The following is an 18,312-nucleotide window of genomic DNA, read 5'->3' on the forward strand; positions in this document are numbered from 1 at the left end:
GCGATTAATGAGCCACGTACTCGTTGGCCTTGATTTTGTGTTTATTTATATCGATGATATTCTTGTCATGAGTGTGGATGAAGAAGAGCACAACCGCCACCTTATATCATTGTTTCAGAGGCTTGATGAGTTTGGCATTGTGATCAATCCCAGTAAATGCATTTTTTTGGTGCTGCTGATTTAATTCTTGGGACATAGAGTAATCAACATGGTATTTGGCCTGAATCAAAAGTGTGAGCTATTAGAGAATTTCCTACACCCATTACATTTGGCCAGTTGCAACATTTTTTAGGCATGATGAATTTTTATTGTTGTTTCCTGCCAAATGCTGTAGCATCTCTATTACCCTTTACTGAACTACTAAAAAGATCCCATAAGTCCGTGTCCAAAAGACCATTAACGTTGTGAGACAATGCCATGCATAGTTTCAACAATGTGAAGACGGCACTTGCAAATGCCACAATGCTTGGGAACAACGAGTCCGTGAGCAATTTGAACCTCTGGCTTTTTTTTTTCATCCAATCTGTCACCGGCTCAAGCAAAGGATAGTATATTTGGTCGAGAACGCTTGGCCTTCTATCTTGCAGTGAAACGTTCCTGCTTTTTATTGGAAGGTCATCTTTTCACCATTTATACAGACCACCACCCTCTAACCACACCACAAATACAAGCACACATCTCTACTCGCCCCATGAAATTCGGCACTTGGACTTCATCTCACAATTTTCATTGGACATATGGCACATCCGAGGAAAAGCGAATGCCATGACCGATGCTCTGTACAGGCATGACATTGATGCCTTACATACAACTTCTACCTTCAATTTCACCGCCATTCTGATCTCATCTGGTTTCACTGGATCAACTCTGGTTTCCATCTTTAAGTTGTGATCCTGGATGAATTGGGTGAAATGTTAGCCTGTGATTTCTCCACAAGAAGACCGAGGCCATTTGTGCCAGCACCTATGAGGTGGGAGATTTTTGAGTCTCTTCACAATCTATCTCAACCTGGAGCATCAATCAAACTAATTATGGAAGATTTTACTTGGCCCTCATGTTAAATGGGATTTTCGATTATGGGCAAGGGCCTGATTGTCCTGTTAATGCTCTAAAGTCTCCAGACATACAAAATCCAAGCTGGGGCATTTTGTTGTTCTGGATTCCTGTTTCCAGCACATGCACCAGGACTACCAGGTGGCAGGAGGCCATTCATGTCACTGACATCTCTGCAGAGACAATAGCTCGGGCTTTTGTTGATCATTGGAATTACATCTTTCGGTGTTCCGAGCCCTATTACAATGGATTGAGGGTCTCAGTTCGGGTCGCCATTGTTCCAAGCTCTCACTGATCTCTGGGCTCCACCTATATTCGCGCTATGGCTTACCATCCACACTGAGCGTTCTATTGACAATTGAAATCAGCATGGAGAGCAGGTGATGATACATCTGCATAGAACAAATGTTTTCCCATGTTTCTCCTTAGCATGCGTACTGATGTTAGGGTGGGTCTTGAATGCTCAGCAGGAGAGCTAGTATATGGCACTTCACTGACCTTGCCATACGAGTTTGTAAATTGTGAGTTTGTCTTAGCACAGCTCTATGATCTGGCAAGTTATGTTGATCGTCTTTGGGAAAACATGAGATTACATGACCTATTCCTACGCAGTATGCATCACCTGCAATGCTGTACTCGTGTTTTTGTTTGGCATGATGCTGTTTGCAAACCACTTCAGCCCATTTATGTAGTTGTTTTCAGGAATGGGAAAGCTGACACGGTTTCCATCGACAGGTTGAAGCCGATGTATATCGACAGTCCATATTCTGCATCGGGGCAAGAGTCAGAATACTAGTTGCACCCTTGCCAGTCAGACCATGCATCGCCTGTCTTGCAGTATTGTATGAGGCCGGGCTGGACTGTCAGTCCTCTAGACCAGGGGTGTCAAACTCAAATTCACGGAGGCCCAAAATTAAAAACTTGGACTAAGTCGAGGGCCGAACTAAATATTTATTGAAAATTTTCAACAACATCTGCATGTTTTCTTTTCTTTCAACATATGCAATGTTAAACTTTTTCTTATTAAAATAAATGTTTAATAATAGTTTTGGATAAACTCTTTCCAGAAGCATTAACAAATGAGAAATAAAATATTCAATAAATAATATTTCTCTATAGAGGATTTGTCAAATGTTGCTAGTGTGCTGTCGAATAGTAAAATCTGAGGGCTATTGAGAATGTGGGAGAATAACATGATTCCTGAAACAATCAAATGGGTGACTGATTGTGGGCATGAACTCTAGCAGGGTTATTTGCCATGCCATTTTTCCATTGGTACATATATCCTTTGATTTACACACTTTTCAAGTTTTATGCCTAATGAGCTTGTATCCAGGTGCAGGACCATTTTTAACCAGGAATATATTTATCACTGTGACATGAAACTATTGGAAGATCGTTTTATCCTGAGATTAAAGTTCATAATACTTACTCAGGCCTGTGTGCGGGAGGGCGGGGTTTGCGGGCAATCGGGTTGGACAATGACAGTGCGGGAGCATCGGCTCTCGCTGCAGGGCGGCATCTCGGCGGATCAGCGGCCCCGTCACCGTTAGTCGCGGGTCGGCCTGCAGCAGGGAAGGGGAGTGGGCAACGGTCCTGGCGAGGTCAGGCCCGAGGCCTCCAGTTCTGGGCGCTGGGAAGCGGCCTTGGCTTCCCCTGACACCGGCCAGGCCCCAAAACCAGAGTCCACGGTGAGACCCTGCAACGTAAACAGAGGAGGTGGGGGCGATTAGTGGGCTGACGCCAATGCATTCTGGGATTTTTAGTATTAGCTGTGCATGCGCTATACTGGCGCGGCGGCCAGCGGGCCACCTCTAATACATTTTTTAAATGATCTTGCGGGCCAAATATAATTATATTGCGGGCCAAATTTGGCCTGCGGGCCAGAGTTTGACATGTGTGCTCTAGACCGTTTCATAGCGGGACGATTACAATCAATCACTTCCTTTCATGGCTCAGAGGCTGAGGGGGAGGGCTGTCGTGGTCACGTACTTACCTGTGTTGGGAGCGGTGCCAGTTGCCGCTGATGGCATAACCAAAGTGATGTGCAGGAGTAATACCGTGCATGCACAGGTGTGTTAAGCATCAATATACAGGTGATGGATCTCGGACACAGGAGGAATAGGGTGAGAGAATCAGGATTACCTGTATGATGGTGAGCCAATGAGAAGGTCAGAGGGGATTTGGCTGGGTGCAGTTTGGGGAGATTAATTTCTCTTAAATGTTGAAATTGAATCCATATCTAACACTTCCACTAGCAGCTCATTCCATATTCTCACCACCCTCTGAGTGAAAAATTTCTCCCAAATGTTCCCCTTAAACATTTCACCTTTTACCCTTAACTCATGTCCTCTGGTTTTTGTCTCACCCAACCTCAGTGGAAAGGGCCTGTTTCTAGTTATCCTATCTATACCCCTCATAATTTCCCTTCATTGAACCAATCTTAGTGTCCCCTAAAAATTTGCTGATCCAATTTACCATATTATCATCCAAATCATCAATGTAGATGACAAACAAAAATGGACCCATCACTGATCCTTGAGGCACACCACTAGTCACGGGCCACCAGTCAAAGAGGAAATCATTTACTACTTGCTGGTTTCCGTGTAAAATAAATGTGCTTTCCAGTTCACTTCCTTATCCTGAATATCCTGAACCTTCTTGACCAACCTCCCATGCAGGACCTTGTCAAAATCCTTACTAAAGTTCATGTAGACCATATCCATTGCCTTTCCTTCAACTTTCCAGGTAACCTCCTCAAAGAACTCTTGAAAGATTGCTCAAACTTGACCTACCACTCACAAAGACATGTTGACTATCCTCAATAAGTGTCGATCCAAAGACTTGGATATATGGTCTCTTCAAATACCTTTCAACAAATTTACCCAGTACTGATGTCAGTCTCATTAGCAAAAAAAAATCTGGATTATTCTTAAGAGCCTTACTTGAACAACAGAATAACATTTGCAATCTTCTAATCTTCTGGCACTTCACTCACTGTTTAAAATACTTCTGCTAGGCTCCTGCAATTTCTGCATCTACCTCCCTCAAAGTCTGATCAGGTGCTCAGAATAGGCACCTCCTCTGTAATCTGTTCGGGGTCTATGTCCCCACTGCTCTTTTCCCCCTCTTCTGTAGACTGTGTACATCTCCAGAGTAAATTCAAATTTTATAGATCCATTCAGGACCTCCCCACCTTTTGCTCGATGCATAGATGACCACTGATTTTCAAGAGGACCAATTTTGTCCCTTGCTATTGTTTTGCTCTTGAGATCACTTAGGATTTTCCTTCACCATTTCTGCCAGAGCAACCTCTCTCTTTTAGACATTTAAGTGTTTTCTTGCATTTCCTATACAGTACTCCTTAAGTACCTCATTTGTTCCTTGTTGCTTATGCCTCCATGTAGCTCCTTCATCTTCTTAATAATGGCTTCCCATTGACCAAGCAGTCCTTTGCCGGAAAACCATAGGAGCAGAAATGGAATACTCAGCCCACCATTGAGTTTGCCCTACCATTTAATCATGAGTTAATCAATTTTCTCACTCAACCCCTCTGCCTAGCCTTCTCCCCATAAACTTTGGTGCCCTGGCTAATCAAGAACCTATCAATCCCTGCCTAATAACCTGGCCTCTACAACTGCCTGTTGAAACAAATTCCACAGATTTACCACCTTCTGGCTGAAGAAATTCCTCTGCATCTCTTTTCTAAGCAGAAACCCTTCAATCCTGAAATTGTGCCCTCTTGTCCTAGACTCTTCCATCATGGCAAACAACTAGTCTGTTTATGCCTTTCAAGATTCAAAATGTTTAAATGAGATCCCCCCTCATTCTCCTAAATTCCAAACAGCACAGGCCAAGAGCTGGCAAACACTCTTCAGATGTTAAACCTTTCATTCTGGGAAGCATCATTATGAACCTCCTTTTAACCCTCTCCAACGTCAGCCCCAAACTGCTCATAATACTCTGTGAGGTCTCACCAGTACCTTATTAAAGCCTCAACAATCACATCCCTGCTCTTCTATTCTTCTTGAAATGAAAGCCAGCATTGCATTTTCCTTCTTCATCATCACCTCAACATATAAGTTTACCTTCAGGCAAACCCTGCACGTCACTTTGCATCTGGATACTTTCATTTCTCTCCCCTTTAAAAAAAAATAGTCTGCCCGTTTATTTAAATAACCTGTCCTGATCCATACTTGCCAGGTCCTTTCTGATAATAGCAACATTGGCCTTCTACAATTTTCAATTTCAGCCCAAGGACCAGATTATCCTTATCAGTTAGCAGAGTGGTTAGTGCCAACGACCTGGATTAGAATCCACCACTGTGTGTAAAGTTTTTAAATTCTCTGGATGAGCTGGGTGGTCTTTCCCAAGATGCTCCGGTTTCCTCCCATCCTCCAAAACACAGTGTTGGTTAGTTAATTGAGTGTGATTGGGAAACACTGGCTTCACTGGCCAGAATTGGCTTCTACTGTGCTATAAATAAGTGAATTAATAGAAACTTTTCCATCAACTTGAAAGTAATGGCATTGTGATCACTGGACCCAGAGTCTTCCCCTACAAACACTTTTGTCACTTCCTGCCTAATAGGAGGACCAGTATTGCTTTCTATTGAGTTGGGTCATCTACATATTTTCATGATTATTGACAGCTGAATATCGACTACTGACAGCTTTACCGTTGAGGTCATCAAGAGTATCAAGTTCCATGGTGTGCACTTGGCAGAGAATCTCACCTGGTCCCTTAACACCAAGCTCTATAGCCAGGAAAGCCCAATGGTGCCTCTACTTCCTGTGAGGGCTGAGGAAAGTTATCTCCCACCTTACATCCTCACTACATTCTACAGAGGATGCATTGAGAGCATTTTGAGCAATTGCATCACTGCGTGGTTTGGTTTGGAAGCTGTACCACCTCAGACCATGAGACCGTGCAGAGGATAGTGAAGTCAGTGGAAAGGATAATTGGGGCTTCCTTCCTATCATGAAGGACATCTACAACACCCGATGCATATGGAAAGCAATAAACATTGTGAAGGACTCCACACAACCCTCATGTAAACTTTTCTCCCTTCTGCCATCTGGTAGGAGAGACCATAGCACTTGGGCTCTTATGTCCAGATTGAGCAACAGTTTTTTTTTTCCCTCAAGCCGTCAGGCTCCTGAATTCCTAGAACATATGTGGATACTGTACTATGTACTTTTACTCTACATGTCTTAATATTTTAACTTGTATTTATGTAAATCTGCTCTTGGACCTGGAGAAACACTGTCTCTTCTTTACCGTGCGAACATGGTATGAATGACAAATAAGTGAATTGACTTGAACACATTTGACAAACTCTAACCCTCTAGTCATAGAACCATAGAACACTACAGAACAGGAACAGGCCTCTTCGGCCCTTCTACACTGTGACGAACCCATTTTGTTCTGGCTTAGACCCACTGACCTCCACCCAGTCCATAGACCTCCAAACCTCTCCCATTCAAATTCTTGTTAAATGTTAAAATTCATCGCACATTCACCACCTCAACTGGAAGCTCATTCCACGTTCCCACCCATCTCTGTGTGAAGAAGTTACCCCTTATGTTCCACCTAAACTTCTCCACTTTCACTCTTAACCCAGATCCTCTGGTTTGTATCTCACCTACCCTCAGTGGAAAAAGCCTATCTACATTTACTCTGTCTATACCCCTCATGATTTTATATACTTCTATCAAATCTCCCCTCATTCTTCTACGCTCCAGGGATTAAAGTCCTAACCTATTTAACCTTTCCCTGCAACTCAGTTTCTAAAGTCCAGGCAACATTCTAGTAAATCTTTTCTGCACTATTTCTATCTTATTGATATCTTTCCTGTAGTTAGGTGACCAAAACTGCACACGATACTCCAAATTTGGCCTCACCAATGTCTTACACAACTTTACCATAACATCCAAAACCTTATACTCAAAACTTTGATTTATGAAGGCCAATCTGCCAAAATCTCTCTTTACAACCCTATCCACCTGTGACACCACTTTTAGGGAATTGGATATCAGTATTCCCAGGTCCCTCTGTTCTACTGCACTCCTCATTTATTGTGTATGTCTTTTCTTGATTTCTCCTTCCAAAATGCAACACCACACATTTGTCTGTATTATATTCCATCTGCCATTTTTCAGATCATTTTTCCAGCTGGTCAACATCCCACTGCAAGCTTTGAAAACCTTCTTCAGTGTCCACAATACCTCCAATCTTAGTGTCAACTGCAAACTTGCTGATCCAATTTACCACGTTATCATTCAGATCACTGATATAGATGACAAAAAACAATGGTCCCAGCACCGATCCCTGAGGCACACCACTCGTCACAGGCCTCCAATCTGAGAAGCAATTATCCACCACTATTTTTCGACTTCTCTTGTCCAGCCATTGTCGAATCCAGTTCTCTACTTCACCATGAATACCTAATGTCTGAACCTTCCTGACTAACCTCCTATGTGGGACCTGGGCAAAGGCCTTACTAAAGTCCTGTCTTGTTCCCTCAAAGGAGATCCAGTATTGCATTCTCTCTAGTAGTTGAAGCTGTGTGCAGTTTATTTTGTTTGCACTACTAATCATTGATAATTCTGCCACGCCCGCAGAAAAAAGGAATCTTGGGGTTGTATGTGATGTAATGTTTGTTCTCTGACAATAAATTTGAAATCTGGTACCTCTATATATTTTAGAATAGTTTCCTGAATGCATTTGACAAATTCCAAATCATAGAGGCCTTTTACAGTATGGGAGTCAATATTTGGAAAATTAAAATCCTTAATATCACAACCTGTACTTCCTGCAGCTGTCTACTATCTCTCTATAGCAGGGGTCTCAAACTCAATTTACCTGGGGGCCGCTGGAGGTAGAGTCTGGGTGAGGCCGGGCCGCATCAGGTTTTCCACAAGAAAAGCTCTTACAAAAGCATTCCAATGTTATCAAATGTCTTTATTTTTATTTTTTAACACAAAATAAGATGAAAAAATAAATAAATTAATAATTCATAAGAAAAAAAAATCAATCAGTAATAAATAAATAAAATGAAAATAATAATAATACAGCAGATACAGAAGACTGAAGAAACCACATATAGTTACTGACTGGAGAAATGTAATTATTATTATTCAGATTCAAATGTCTGTATTAACAGTTCTTTAACCTTTAACTTTCTGAACATGAATGGAACATTGAACATAAACTGTTATGAACATGTCTTCTTCTGCCTACTTCTTCCTGCTAGAGATCTGGCAGCGCTTCCTCTCGCATAGCCGAGCCACAACTTCCGGGTTCAGACTGGACGCCGAAGCGCGTGAAGCGGAAGTGGCCGTGAAAATTGCGCATGTGCCGCGTGCATATAATGACAAATAGAAAATGCACACAAATATGCTTATATTCGCAATAAGCCCAGCCGATGTCCCGCCCCCGAGAGCAATATACCCCACCGTGATTGGTAGATTCGTTCAGCTCCGCACACAACACTGAAAAGTGCCAATCATATCAAACTCGCGGGCCGCACTAACATTAAACTTTCATATTAAGGCGGGGCCACAAACTATCGTCCCGAGGGCCGCAGTTGGCCCGCGGGCCTCAAGCTTGAGATCCCTGCTCTATAGACTTGTTTCTCTAATTCTTTATTGGACAATCTATAATAGAACCTCATACCTTTCCTTTTTTTGGAAACTTTATTTATTTAAAAAATTGTTAATAGAAAAACAATATACAATCCAATATAAGTAATTTTATATAATTGTATATAAAAAATAAAATTAAAAACAAACAGAAAAAAATATAAATACCCGATCAGCCAGCTCTCTTAAGGAGAGCTTTAAAAAAAGGAAAAATATATAATACATCAAAGTACATCTAAATGCATATATTCCAAATACGGTAACCACTTATTGACGAAAAAAGAATAATTATCATGCAAATTATATGTAATTTTTTCCATATAACAAGCTTTCAATTCATTATGCCATCGCATTATATTAATCACTGTGTTATCTTTCCATGTACTTGCTACACATTTTCGAGCTAGACAGTACTAAACGTACAAATGCAATTTTAAATTTATCCAGCCCTAATCCCTTTAAAGGAACCATATAACCCATTTAAAAAAAAATAGATGAATCTAATGGTAACTTAATGTTGTATAATTTTTTCAAAAGTAACCTAATTTCTTCCCAAAATGGTTGTACATAAACACAAGACCAAACAGCATGTAAAAAAAAAGTACCAGTACATACACCACATCTAAAACAAGAATCTGAGTTACTAAAATCATATTTTTTCAATATCTCTGGGATTAAATATAACTGATATAAAAAAAATTATAATTAACCATTCCATACCGTACATTCGTCAATTTAATTACACTGTCGTAGCCCAATAATTTTCAGGAAAAACAAAAGCTAAATTATTTTCCCATTTAAGCTTAGACTTCTCCCATTCCGGTTTATCCATATTGTCTTGTAACACTTGATACATAACAGAAATATAACCCTTTTTTAGTATAGAAGAAATCAAAGATTCAAATTCCGTCAATACAAGTAAAGTCATTTCTCTACTATACATATCTTTCACCAAAGCTTGAAGCTGATAATAAACAAAGAAAGAATTTTCAGCAATATAAAAATGTTCCCTCAATTGATTAAAGGAAAGAAACTGTCCTTCTACAAAACAATCCTGCAATGTCTTTATACCCTTAAAATCCCAATTCTTTAAATATTGAAAAAGGAATAAGCTGATTATTATATAATGGGGTTAAAATTGACAATTTACCTTTTGATCCTAAAATCTTATTTCTTTTAGTCCACACCTTTAATAAATGCTTTAATATCAGCATATTATATTCCTGCAACAAATTTATATTCCATCAATATATAAATTAATGCACCTCAACTTCAGAAATGCAAGCCATCTCAACTTTCACCCAACTTGGGTTGGTCCAAATCCATCAATCTACTGGGCAGCTTCAAAATACTTTTGAAAATGAGGTAATTGAAACCCACCTAACACATACTTCCAAGTAAGTTTATATAATGCTACCTGCAATTATTTACCTTTCCATAAAAATTCTCTCACGGCTTTATTTAAATCCTGAAAAAATCCATTTGAAAGAGGTCATAGTATTGATTGAAATAAATATTGAATTCAAGGAAGAATATTCATCTTAATACAATTAACTCGACCAATTAAAGTTAACGGGAGATCTTTCCATTTAATTAAATCAGCTTTAATCTTTTTTAATAAAGGAACATAATTTAACTTGTATAAAGATTGATAATCAGCATTAACAATTATTCCTAAATATTTAATTTTATCAGGCCATTTCAATTTTATATCTTTATATTCTGAATAATCTCCTTTTCCAACTGGCAAAATTTCACTCTTATCCCAATTAACCTTATATCCAGATAATGTTCCATATTGCAATAAACATTCCTGCGGATGCAGCAATGATCGTTTTGAGTCTGTTAAATATATCAAAACATCACCTGCAAATAGGTTAATCTTATACTCTTCGTCCATAACTCTCATCCCTCTTATCTGTTCATTCTGTCTTATTGTTTGAGCTAATGGTTCAATAGCCAATGCAAACAAGGCTGGTGACAAAGGACATCCTTGTCGAGTCGAACGCGTCATTTTGAACAGAAATGAAACTTGACCATTTGTCACCATGCTGGCAATCGGGTTTGTATATAAACAATAGACAATAGACAATAGGAGCTGGAGTAGGCCCTTCGGCCCGTCGAGCCAGCACCGCCATTTTACAGATCATGGCTGATCACTACATCAGTACCCCTTTCCAGCCTTATCCCCATAACCCTTAACTCCTTTGCCCACTAGAGTCTTATCTAACTCTCTTTTGAACATAATCAGCGAATCTGCCTCTACCACCCTCTGTGGCAGAGCATTCCACAGATTCACACTTCTCTGGGTAAAAAAATGTTTTCTCATCTCCGTCCTAAAGGGCCTACCCTGTATTCTTAAACTATGCCCTCTAGTCCTCATCTTCCCCCATCATTGGGAACAAGTAATCAGACTTCACCCTGTCTATCCCCCTGATAATTTTGTATACCTCAATCATGTCCCCCCTCATCCTTCTAAACTCCATCGGATACAAGTCCAGTTTTTCTAGCCTTTCAGCATATGTCAACCCCGCCATCCCTGGAACTAACCTTGTAAATCTGCGCTGCACACCCTCTGTAGCTAGTATGTCCTTCCTCAAAATTGGAGACCAGAACTGGACGCAATACTCCAGGTGGGGTCTCACCAGGGCCCTGTACAACTGCAGAAGGGCGTCTCTGTTCCTATACTCCAATCCCCTCTTTATGAAAGCCAACATGCCATTTGCCTTCTTCACAGCTTTCTGAACCTGCATGCTAGTCTTCAGTGACCGTTAAACAAGTACTCCCAGATCCATTTGCTCCTCCCCACTCCCTAGCTTGTCTCCATTTAAATAATACTCAGCTTTCCTATTATTGCCCCCAAAATGGATAACCTCACATTTGCTTACATTGAACGTCATCTTCCATTCAACAGCCCACTCCCCCAACCTGTCCAAGTCCCTCTGCATTTTCCTGACATCCTCCTCACACCTCACACCGCCACCCAGTTTCGTGTCATCTGCAAATTTGCTCAAGTTATTAATAATCCCCTCATCCAAATCATTTACATAAATTACAAACAACTGAGGACCCAATACTGATCCCTGCGGCACTCCACTCGTCACATCCTGCCATCCTGAAAAAGACCCGCTTACCCCAACCCTTTGTTTCCTATTTCTTAACCAATTTCCTATCCATGTCAGCACCTTACCTCCAATACCATGCTCCCTGATCTTGCCCACTAGTCTCCCGTGCGGTACCTTATCAAAGGCCTTCTGGAAGTCCAAATACACCACATCCATTGGCTCTCCCAAGTCCACCCTTTTTGTCACATCCTCAAAAAGTTCCAGAAGGTTAGTCAAGCATGACTTACCCTTAAGGAATCCATGCTGACTAGCCCTTATACTATTATTTCTGCCTAAGTGTTCTGCTATTACTCCTTTTATGATAGACTCCAATATCTTCCCCACCACCGACGTCAGGCTGACCGGTCTATAATTTCCCGTTTTTTCCCTCCCTCCCTTCTTAAAAATCAGCACCACATCAGGCACTCTCCAATCCTCAGGGACCTCCCCCGAATCTATGGAACTTTGGAAAATGTCGACCAGTGCTTCCACAATTTCCATAGCAACTTCTTTAAGCACCCTGGGATGCAGCCCATCAGGCCCTGGGGATTTATCAGCCCTCAGTCCCAACAATTTACTCACAACCTCCTGTTTAAAAGCTTTAACCCAACGAATAAAAAAAGGGCCAAATTTAAACTTCTCTAACACCTTAAATAAAAATTTCCATTCAACCCAATCAAAGATGGTTGGGCTGCTGTTGATATGCATTGACCAAAGTAATCAATCGGAGGATATTATCTGATGTGTTTATATTCTTAATAAAACCTTTTTGATCAATATGTATCAATTTAGGTAAATACTTGGCAAGTCAATTTGGTAACACTTTTGCTATAATTTTAAAGTCTACATTCAGTAGAGAAATAGGTCAATACGAAGACACTTTCAATGGATCTCGATTTATTTTTTTTTCGGAATTACAGTAATTAAAGCAATGGAGCAAGATTCCGGTAACTCGTGCTCTTCAGTTACTTGTTGTAATACATCCTCAAACACAGAGGATAAATCTTCATTAAAAAATTTATAAAATTCCACAGAAAATCCATCGTCCCCCAGTGACTTTCCATTTGGCATCTCCTACATAATTTCCTTAATCTCAAATTCTGTAAATGGACCTTCCAATTCCACAACATCTTCCTCCTTTAATGCTGTTAATGTTAATTTGGATAAATAAGATTCAATAGAACCACTATCCTGTTTCCCCTCAGAAGTATATAATTTTTGATAAAATGAATAAAACTGGTCATTAATTTCCTGAGGTTTATAGGTAACTATTGAATTCTTTTTAACAGCATTAATAATCCGTGAAACTTGTTCTGTCTTTAACTGCCATGCAAGTACCTTATGTGCTATCTCACCCAACTCATAATAACGCTGCTTAGATCGATTAATTAAATGCTCAAATTGATAAGTTCGCAATATGTTATAATGTAGTTTCAGATTAGCCAAAACCACTTTTTTATATCTTCTGTCACATCTTTCTGAAATTCCTTCTCCAAATCAGCAATTTGCTTCTCCAGTTCTAAACTCTCTGCCATATACTGTTTCTTAACTTTAATAGTATAACTAATAATCTGCCCTCTTAGATAAGCTTTTAGTACATCCCATAACACAAAATGACTATCTACAGAATTATCATTCTCAGTCAAGAACAAAGTAATCTGTTCTTTAATAAAGGTAACGAACACTTTTTTTCAACACCATTGTGTTAAATCTCCATCTATAAGATTAATGTACCATTTCTGAACTGACACAAGAGAAAAATAATAAAGAATGGTCCAATACAACCCTACTTTTCTATTCCACCTGTAATACTCTTCCTTGTAAATGTGCCAATACTAAAAAAAATCCATTCTGGAAAATGAATCACGTCGAGACGAATAAAAGGAAAAATTCTTCTCCGTAGGATTGACTCTTCTCCAAATATCCACCAAATTTAAGTCTTCCATCAAGACCCCAATTTGTATCACCATCTTTGATTTCTTTATACTTTTCGGAGATATATCTAATAAAGGATCCAGAACTCAATTGAAATCTCCCCAACTAAAATATTTTCATTAGCCTGGTTTAACAACAAAAAAGCATCAGAAATAAAACGCTCAACATCTATGTTAGGTGCGTAAACACTAAGCAAAGTCCAAGGTTCAGCAAAAATTTTACAGTTCACCCTAAAACCCTCCCAGCATTTCCTTCCATAGATTGTAATTCAAAGGGCAAATTCTTATGAATTAAAATCGCTATACCTCTTGCCTTGGAATTAAATGAAGAAGAAAACACATGACCAACCCAATCTCTCTTCAATTTGAGATGTTCTTTTTCAGTCAAATGTGTTTCTTGCAAAAAAGCAATATCAATTTTCATTTTCTTAATGTAAGCCAGAACTCATTTTCGCTTAATTGGGTTATTTAACCACTGAACATTAAAAGTTGCACATTTCAGATTATAACAATATAATCACTCACTACAAATCGCTCCCCTTATAATATCTTAAAATCACTATTCCTCCCCTAAATATTAAAAAAAAATGAAAAAATTTAAACAAAATTTTTTATTAACTTCCCCAAAAAAACTACCCAAAGGTAGTAACACCCTAAAAAAAAATGGGTGTGGTAAACCCCACTAGATTTCAGTGCCATCCATTTTTTTTTACATTAGTAGCCATTATAACCCACTAATGTTCCAAAAAGTAAAAATATAATTTTTAATCACTTTTATAAACTTTAAAAACGGGTACTTAAAAAAACTAGCTGAGGAAGAGTGGGATCGTACGTCTGTCCTCTATGCCATCTTGCCTCGTCCCCCTCCTCAAACCTTTCCTGTTCTTCATCCCCACCCATATAGCCTCAGAAGATGAGTCCTCTGGTCTACCCTGCCTGAGAACACTGTGATATTCTCCTTGACGATCAATGCCACTCCTCCTTTTATTTCCCTTTCCCCCACCATTCTATCGCATCCAAGGTAATAGAAGCCCAGAACATTGAACTGCCAGTCCTGCCCCTCCTGCCTTTCAACAATACTCTTTGCATTGAAATGGATGTACTTTAGAAAATTTCCACCTCATACAACCCGTTGACTTCTAACGGTGCATGCAATTTCGCATCAACTTTTCCCTTCTCCACTCTTGTATCTACTCTGGATTCTATCCCCCTGCAAATCTAGTTTATATCCACCAGAGCAGCACTTGAAAACTTTCCCGCAAGGATAACTGTTTCCCTCCAGTTCAGATACAAACCATCCCTTCGGAACAGGTCCCACCTTCCCTGGAAGAGAGTCCAATGATACACAAAACTGATGCCTTTTCTCCTTTTAAAGTATGGAAGTCCCAGTTAACATGTGGAAAGTTAAAATCACCTAATCATCTACAATTTTATTTCTTGTAATTGTCTGTTATCTCTCTACAAACTTGCTCTAATTCCTCCTGACTATTATAATCCCATTAATGTAGTCACACCTTTCTCTTTCCGCAGTTCCACCCATATAGTCTCAGTAGAAGAGCTCTCTAGTCTGTTCTGTCTGAGCACTACCGTGAAATTTTCCCAGACTAACAATGCCCCTTTCATTCCCCTCTCTACAGTACCTAAAACAACAGAACCCCAGAATATTGAGCTGCAAGTCTACCCTCCTAAGACCAAATCTCGTTACTGGCCACAATGTCATAATTCCACATGCCAATCCACGCTCTAAGCTCATCCATCTTTCTTACAATACTCCTTACATTGAAATAGAACTCATTATTCGCACCATACTCATCCTTTCTATTTCCACCTTTGCAGGCTTAACAAGATTTGTTTTCTCCTGCAACCACTCCATTATCTGCTCTGGCACTTTGGCTATCCATCCGCCTGAAACTCCTTTTCCAAGGGTGTCAGTACCAAATATCGGAGGACATCTGTTTGAGGTGAGTGGAGGAAAGTTTAGGGGAGATGTTGGAGGAATTTGTTTTTTTTTAAGAACACATAGTGGTGAGTGCCTGGAATGGATTGACATGGGATGGTGGAGGGTGGTACAATAGGGATGGTTAAAAGATTCTTGGAGAGGTGCATGGATACAAAAAGAAAAGGTTATATGTGCGAGGTAGGGTGGGGGGCATTAGATTGTCATGCAGTCGGTTTACATAGGTCAACATATCATGGCCGAAGGGCCGTACTGTGTGGTCGTACCTCTCGTTGATACCCTAAGAAGTAGCATTATCAAACTTTTTCACCAGAATATTTGTCCCCCTCCAGTTCAGATTCAGTAAAGTTTAGGGGAGACATCGGGGCAAGTTTTTTTTTTACAGAGTTGTGGGTGCCTGGAATGCATTGCGAGGGGTGGTGGTGGGGGCTCGAACAATAGGGGCATTTAAGAGATTCTTAGACAGGCACATAGATGAAAGAACATTAAAGGGTTTCAAGGTAGGGAGGGTTTCTTTTTTTTTGGGGGGGGGAAGGTAATATATATGTTGACACAACCTTGTGGGTTGAAGGGTCTGTACTGTGCTGTAATATTCTTTGTTCCAAGCTCTAGTCTTTTATTGTCATGTAATATTATACAAAATTACATTTTACCTGCTATAAGGTCGTCAGTGTCGCCTGGCATCACTTATAGTAATAGAAAGAGAATCCCTTCAGAGGTACTGAATGTCAGAGGATTCACCTCCAGGCTCCCACAGCCTCTGCAGCTGCACAGACCCCAGTTTGAATCATCGGCAAACAGAGCTCCAGATCCAAACCTCTTGTGTGATCAGGCAGCCTTCAGAGCCTGAGGTCCTTCTTGCTCTCAGCTGCAAATTGTCCAGCTGGTACAGGTCCCACCTTTCCTGAAGAGACCCAAGAATAGAAGCCCTCCTTCCTGTACCATCTCCTTAGCCACATATTAAGACTGTTTTTATCCTTCCAATTCAGTCTTACTAGCACATGGGACAGAGGCAATCATGAGATCACAATCCTGGAGGTCTTTAACTTAGCTCCTACCTCCCTGAATTCACTCTGCAGGACCTCATCACCCTTCCTACTCACATCATTGGTACTTATGTGGGCAATGACATATGGCTTCTCCCCTTACTCTTGAGAATACTGTGGTCTCAATCTAAGACATTGCTAACCCTGGCATCTGGCAGGCAACTTCTACCCAGGAGTCTCAATCTCACCCATAGAGCTTCTAATCCATTCCCAAAACAATTGAATCCCCTATTATTGCAGCTCACCTCTTCTCTTCCTTCCCTTCTAAGATAACAATCCTGGCAGGTCTTCCCTCTCAATAGTATGTAAAACATTATGCACATTATTAAAGGGAACAGCAACAGGATTGCCCTGCTCTGACTGCCTATTGCCTTTCCCTCTCCTCCCCCTTTCTTCTGCTGTTGTCTCGCCATTCCCTGTCTCCTTTTCACACAGACATGATAAATTCTACCAAATCCTTCATCACATACAATGAATACCTTTTGTTGATCTGGATTCCTCCCCCCCCCCCTCCCCATTGTTTGAATTCTGAGACTTTCTGATTATATCCTGCTTCTCGCCTTTTCTGATTTTTTTCTTGAAGGGGCTCAGGCCCGAAACGCTGGGAATATATCATTGTTTCCTATAGATGCTGAATAAACTAGCTGAGTCCCTCCAGCGTTTCGGTGTTTATACCCTGCTTATGGATCAACCAGCTCCCTGCCTCCCAGGTGTGACTGCTTCCTTACATCACCTTTCTCTGCCTTCCAAATGATCCAATTCATTCAGTTTCCATTCCCAACACAGTCTGTAAGAAACAGGACTTGGACGCACTATTTGCAGGTGAAATCCTCAGGTTTCCCTGCTTGGCCGGTGGGGGGGAGGGGGGCATTCACGGACATTACCCCCAAAATGAGCACTAGCGTCATTAACATCCATGTGATAAAAGCATGCACGTTTCTCTGTTACGTCAGAGAGAGGGGCAAGTGTGACGTTGGCGCACGGGGGAGGTTCATGGCAGCTGTGGCACCCACCTCCCCCCAAATGAGTTTTTGAAAGTCAGTTTGTGGTCTCCCCTGCAGTTACCCTATTGCCCTCTGATTAGACTTGCTCTGACACCGACTCTGCTTTCCCACATTATACAAGACGAGTACATCACTGCCCTGATTGCCATTCCCACTGCTCACTCTATGTCCAAATAAAAAGACCTTATCTGACCTCCTCTGTTCTTAACTCTGCTTCTCACTAAGGCCCTTTTCCTATAGCTCTGCACACCAAAGCCTCCTCCTCCCACTATGGCCATGCCACTTGAGCTTCCCTTTTTATTGCCTACATTTAATTAGCCAGACCCAAACTAAACACCTGCCTTCACCAGTTCTTCTAAACACTCTTGCTCTCACTTTAAAGCCTGGAAATCTTCTTTCAGGCCATCAACAAACGTCATCCAAATTATTATGAATAGCTGGGACTGACTAATCACTGCCTACCACTCTGTATATTAAAAAAAAACATTCCTGTTTTTGATCCATGTTGCTATAACCCTCAGTCTCCTCTTAACCTTAAACTCTTTGCCGTGTACTTCAGTTTATCATGTGA

General features: G+C 40.6%; 1 protein-coding gene across 3 annotated transcripts in view; it reads left to right on the forward strand.

Moving 5' to 3' along the window:
* olah (oleoyl-ACP hydrolase) overlaps positions 1-18,312 on the forward strand; it is a 77,465-nt gene that overhangs the window by 18,772 nt on the left and 40,381 nt on the right. For 2 of the 3 annotated variants that reach the window (XM_069914309.1, XM_069914311.1), the window contains exon 3: positions 15,571-15,695. The exons of the other annotated variant lie outside the window; for it this stretch is intronic. The gene's annotated coding sequence lies outside the window, so the exon portion shown is untranslated. The remainder of the gene's footprint in view (positions 1-15,570; positions 15,696-18,312) is intronic. 3 annotated transcript variants of the gene reach the window in all.

The sequence above is a fragment of the Narcine bancroftii genome, chromosome 1 (genome assembly GCF_036971445.1).
Source record: "Narcine bancroftii isolate sNarBan1 chromosome 1, sNarBan1.hap1, whole genome shotgun sequence".
NCBI classification, from domain to species: Eukaryota; Metazoa; Chordata; class Chondrichthyes; order Torpediniformes; family Narcinidae; genus Narcine; species Narcine bancroftii.